Here is a 6,000-nt window from a genome sequence, read left to right as displayed (position 1 = left end):
AGATCCTTTTTTGGGGTACACAGTAGATTACAGTTTAAACTAGCTTTTATTAAAATTACATACTTAAGACTACTACCTCACACCATGCACAAAAACCAATTCAAAATGGATCAAGGAATTGACATAAGACCTGACCCCATAAAATATACAGAAGAAAATATAGGCAAAACATTACATGTCATACATCTCAGTAACATCTTTAAAGACACATCCCCAAGGCAAAGAAAGTGAAGGACAAAATGAACAGCTGGGATTACACCAAACTAAAAAGCTTCTGTAGAGCAAAAGAGACACTACCCAAGACAAAGAGGCACCCTACTGATTGGGAGAGAATTTTTGCACACAGTAAAACTGCTAAGGGACTGATCACAAAGATCTACAAATTGCTGACACTACTCAACAAAAACAAAGCAAACAATACAGTAAAAAAAAAAAAATGGACAGAAGAGTTAAAAAGACACTTCTCCAAAGGAGAATTGCAAATGGCCAATAGGTATGAAAAAATGTTCAATATCACTTGCAATCAGGGAAATGCAAATGAAAACCACAATGAGAGACCACCTTACACCAGTGAGAATGTGAGAATGGCACATATTAAAACAACAGGCAATAACAAATGTTGGCGAGGATGTGAAGTAAAAGGGATTCTCCTACACTGCTGGTGGGAATACAACCTGGTCCAACCACTATGGAAAGCTGTGTGGAGGTTCCTCAAACTACTAAAAATGGAGCTACTATATGATTCAGCAATTCTACTCCTAGGGATTTACTCAAAGGATACAAAAACATTCATTCAAAAGGATACCTACATTCATTCAAAAGGATACCTACAAGGATACCTACAAGGATATCTTACCTTCCAGGTAACATATGGAAATCACCTAAAGTCAAAAAATAGATGACTGGATCAAGAAGATGTGGTATATATATATACACAATGGAATATTACTCAGCATCAAAAAATATAAACTCATGCTATTCACAGTAACTTGAATGGAGCTAGGAGGGAGTATGTTCAGTGAAATAAACCAGAAAGAAAAAAAAAATACTGGATGGCTTCACTTATAGGAGGAATGTAGGGGAACCACATAGGGGGGCATGAAATAAAACTAAAATAAACATGAAAAACATTGAAAGGCAACTATAAATCAGAGACATTTTGCAGGAGGTGGCGGGAGAGGAATCATAACAGGAGAGGGAAGAGCACAGGGAACTATGGTGATGGTGCCGGGGTGAACTGGAGGTGAGGATTCTAGGGACCATACCAGAGAGGAGAAAGCAAACATTGTACAAAAACCAGAATAATGCAAAATATATATAAAATTTAAAAAAAGAAATTACACCCTTAACACTTTTCTATTGGTTTTTTTAAACATATGATTAATATTGCAAAGTGGTGCCACAAATGAAAATATATTGACAAGTGACTGATGATCTAATAATGGCCAAAGGGATAATTTCTGTGAATAAATGTTTAACTAAGAAAATTTTAAAAATCAACAAAGTTCACTGAGATTGAAATGGACTTAAAATTGTGCTAAGTGCTGGGAGTCAAAGATGAATGAAAAATTGATTCTTCATTTGTTACTTGACAATTTTATGTGCAGATTAATTGAGCAATTCTACATATAAAATAGATTGTGATAAATGCTTCAGAAAGAATGCACAGAATAATGAAAAACAAATTTTAGCTTTGAAATTTGTGTTATTATATACATTTGAAATGGACAATTTTGAATGCAAAATTTAGAGAACTAGAAAAGCATTTCTGGTAAAGAGAATAAAATGAATTTGGACCTGGTATATTGCAAATTTGATTCATTAAATTTATTCTTTTGTATAATATATTAAGAAATGTGGTTATAAATATGCCTCCCTTCCTCTGATCCCTCTCTCGCCTCTTCCCCTGCAGGATGTCTCTGATATATAATTGTCTGGTTTTGCTTTGTTGTGTTTTGTATTGTTATTATTTTCCCTGATGTTGTATTTGCTTCCCCTTATGTCGCATTTGCTTTCCCTTCTATAAGTGAAACCATCCAATATTATTCTTTTCCTTCTGAATTATTTCACTGAGCATAATTTCTTCTAGCTAAATCCATGTTGCTGTGAATGGCATGAGTTTATCTTTTTTGATTGCTGAATAGTATTCCATTGTGTATATATACCACATCTTGATCCAGTCATCTATTTTTGGGTTTTTGGGTTGTTTCCAGGTTTTAGCTACTGTAAAGAGTGCTGCAATAAACATAGGGGTACAGGTATTTTTTTGAATCAGTGTTTTTGTGTCTTTTGGGTAGATCCCTAGGAGTGGAATTTCTAGGTCATATGGTAGCTCATTTTTAGTAGACTGAGGAACTTCCAGACAGCTTTCCGTGGTAGCTGGACCAGTCTGCACTCCCACCAGCAATGTAGGAGAGTTCCTTTTTCACCACATCCTCATCAACATTTGTTTCTTCTATTATTTTGATATGTGCTGTTCTTACTGGTGTAAGGTGGTATCTCATTGTGGTTCATTTGCATTTTCCTGATGATAAGAGATGTTGAACATTTCTTCATATTCCTGTTGGCCATTTGTATTTCCTCTTTGGAGAAGTGTCTTTTACGTACTTTTGAGCATTTCTTGACTGCATTGTTTAATTTGCTTTAGTTGAATCCTGTGAGTTCTTTGTATATCTTTGTGAGCAGTCCCTAATCAGTTGTATGGAGGGCAAAGATTTTTTCCCAATCAGTGGGATGTCTCTTTGTTTTGGTTAATGCCTCTTTTGCTGTGCAGAAGCTTTTCAGTTTGATGTAATCCCATGTGTTTAACTTTTCCTTGACTTTCTTTGCTTTGGGTGATGAGTCTTTAAAGATGTTACTGAGACGTATGTCTTGTGGTGTTTTACCTATATTTCCATTATATGTTTTATGGTTTCAGGTCTTATGTCCAGATCTTTTATCCATTTTGAGTTGATTTTTGTGTGGTGAGAGGTAGAGGTCTAGTTTCATTCTTTTGCATGTGGTGGTCCAGTTTTTCCAGCACCATTTATTGAACAAACTATCCTTGTTACATTGCATGTTCTTTGCTCTTTTTCCCAAGATTAGTTGTCTATATACGTGTGGCTTTATTTTGGGGTTTTCTATTCAGTTCCATTGGTCTCTGTGTTTGTTTTTTGTAACAAATAATTCTTTATTTCCTCTTTCAGGATAATAAACAACACAATTGTCTTCAGTGGCAAGATGTATTGTCGATATAGACTGAATGAGTATATTTATTATACACTTTGCACTGAAAGGAAAAATTTTATATGTGAGAAACTGCCTAATCGAGTGAAGATTGAGAATATGCTAATAAATGAGGAACCGGAAGGCTTTATATAGTTAGTGCACTTTTTGTCTCAGTTATTATCCTGCAACTAAAAGCAACTTTATGCAGCGCACCTCTTGTGAAACAGACAAGTGGAATAAAGATGCTGATTTACTGACTTTCTACCTCTCCCCTAATACTTCACGCTTTTCTGACTTTCTTCTTTGTCCTCCTTTTAAGAGTAGAAGGCAATACTGAGAAAATATTTTAACAGCTAGACACAGACATATTGCTGAGCATAAATACAGAATTTTGGTTGAAAAAAACAGAAAAAGGGCCTCCCCTGGTGGCACTGGTGGTTGAGCGCAGTGTTGTGAAGCTGTGCACAGCCTCTGCAGTGCAGGTTCAATCCCGGCCAGCCTGCGACAATCCCACATGGCGCAGCAGACCACTCCTGACTGTACCGCTGCTCCCCTCAGCAGTGTATTTCAGTTGCTCTGCCTGTTCTGTTCCCCACTCTGTCTTTGGTGAATCCTCTCACTCCCCCATAAGTGTGGCTGGTACCACAGCTCTTGTATGCATAAATAAATAAATCTTCAAAAAATGAAAAATACCGAAAACCAGCTATTTTGTCTTGCTTCTCCCAAAAGAAACAAGGTAGATAACAACATCACAGAACAGTCAAAGGATCTAGGAATATACATCAATAGGGTGAGTGCTGCATCATCACCAATTGGGGTTTATTCTACTAATGCAGATTTATTTCCATCCTGGGAAAGAAAAAGAAAATACATTTTCTTTATAGGTACAGAAAAATCATTTGATAAAATTCAACACTACATAATAAAGTCTCTCAGAAAATAGAAGCAAATGTTTTCCTTCTCTGATAAAAGCATTAAAGAGAGAATGTTCACATTAAAAAGAGAAGGAAAAAAACCACTAGCAACAAAAAAAAAAACAACAAAACACCTAAACTAACGTTATACTTCTGGTAAAAGAGTGAATGTTTTTCTTTTGAGCTCTGGAACAAGATATGAACAGTTTTTGGGAGCTCTGGGGGATGAGAACCATCCCTCATCAGCAGTTCAAATGCTAAAAATTTATGCTTCTGGAATCTCTTGATGTCATTTCCGCACACAGAGCAATAGAGCTGCCCTACACTTGCACTTAAATCAAGAGCCCATTTTTAAAAGAAGGATCTTTATCATTTGATTTAAGACCTTCCACAGTCTATTTGAGATTCTAACTGTGGAAAGAGGCAAGAAAAAGAAATTCTAAAATGCAGAAACGAGAAAGAAGACATTTTACTTGTAGCTAACACAATTGTGTACATAAAAATATAATTTACAAACAGACTATATAACTCCATGTCACTGGAGGTCATCTTAATGAGGCAATATCAATTCTATTTCTAAATGTCAACAGTAAACAATACCCTTTATACTAACACCAAAGTGGAAAAGAGTAACACATCTCATAAAATTGTGGAAAATTTCTGCATATGAAAATTACATGCAAAATGGCCCCATTGTCTCACCCCAAGAAACACTCCCTTCCTGGACTGGCCACCAGACTGCTGATTATGAGCAAGGGAAGTAAAATGGCAATCAAGGAAACAATCCAATTTTAAAACGGGCAACATATCTGAATAGACATATCTCCAAAGAAGACATACAGATGGCCAATAGGCAATGGTAAGATGTTCATAATCCCTTATTATTCGGGAAATACAAATGAAAATAACAATGGGATCTCATTGCTGTGAGAATGGTTATTATCCAAAAGATGAAACAAATCTTGGGGACGATGTGGTGAGAAGAGAACCCTTATATACTGTTGTAGGATGGTGAGTTGGAGTAGATGTTTTGGAAAGCAGTATGGAGAAATCATACTGCTTATCAAAAATAGAAATCAAAAATAGAAATTCAAGAAATAAAAATAGAAATTCTACATGATTCAGTTATCATACTTGTGGGTATTCACCCCCAAAGGTAAACACAATAATGCAAATAATATATCCACGTCCCCCATGTTTATTGCAGCATTATTTACAATAGCCAAGAATTGGAAACAATTTAAGTAGATATCATCTGATGAATGGGTACAGAAAATGTGACATATATTGCAAAAATTGAATACTCTTTAACTATAAAAAGTTGAAGTCTTGCCCTTTGCAACAGTATGGATGAACCCTGAGGGTATTATACTTATGAAATAAACTGGATAAAGACAAATATCATTTGATTTCATGAATATGTGGTATATAGAGAAAATCAACAGATGGACCAAATAAAACAAAAAACAAACTCTGGATGGTAATCAGTGGTTATCAGAAGGGAATGGGCAAAGGGGTGGATAAATGAGGACAAAGAGACAACGGTATGGTGAAGGATAAAATCGAACTATTAGTGGAGAACCTAGTGTAGGACAGGTACATGTTGATTTGCAATGATGCACACCTGCAATTTATACAATGCCATAATGCAGTGTTACTTCAAAAAATTATGAAATAACTTGAAGACAATCATTGCCCATGCAAAGCATACTTGGCAAAGAAATGGATGGACCCCTGCTTCCAAAATTGTGGGGTCAAACTTAAAAGAAACTAATGTAAGAGGCCCTAGAAAAGGAGAAAAGACTCCTTTTCTTCCCCTTTTTGGTAGATAGTTGAGAGCTTGGTCAATGAATTGAGCCAGTTTGCAGAGAAACAAGAA

This window comes from Talpa occidentalis, unplaced genomic scaffold (assembly GCF_014898055.3).
Source record: "Talpa occidentalis isolate TD23 unplaced genomic scaffold, MPIMG_talOcc4v2.1 talOcc4.16, whole genome shotgun sequence".
In the NCBI taxonomy this organism is placed as follows: domain Eukaryota; kingdom Metazoa; phylum Chordata; class Mammalia; order Eulipotyphla; family Talpidae; genus Talpa; species Talpa occidentalis.
Note: the sequence above shows the minus strand (reverse complement) of the source record.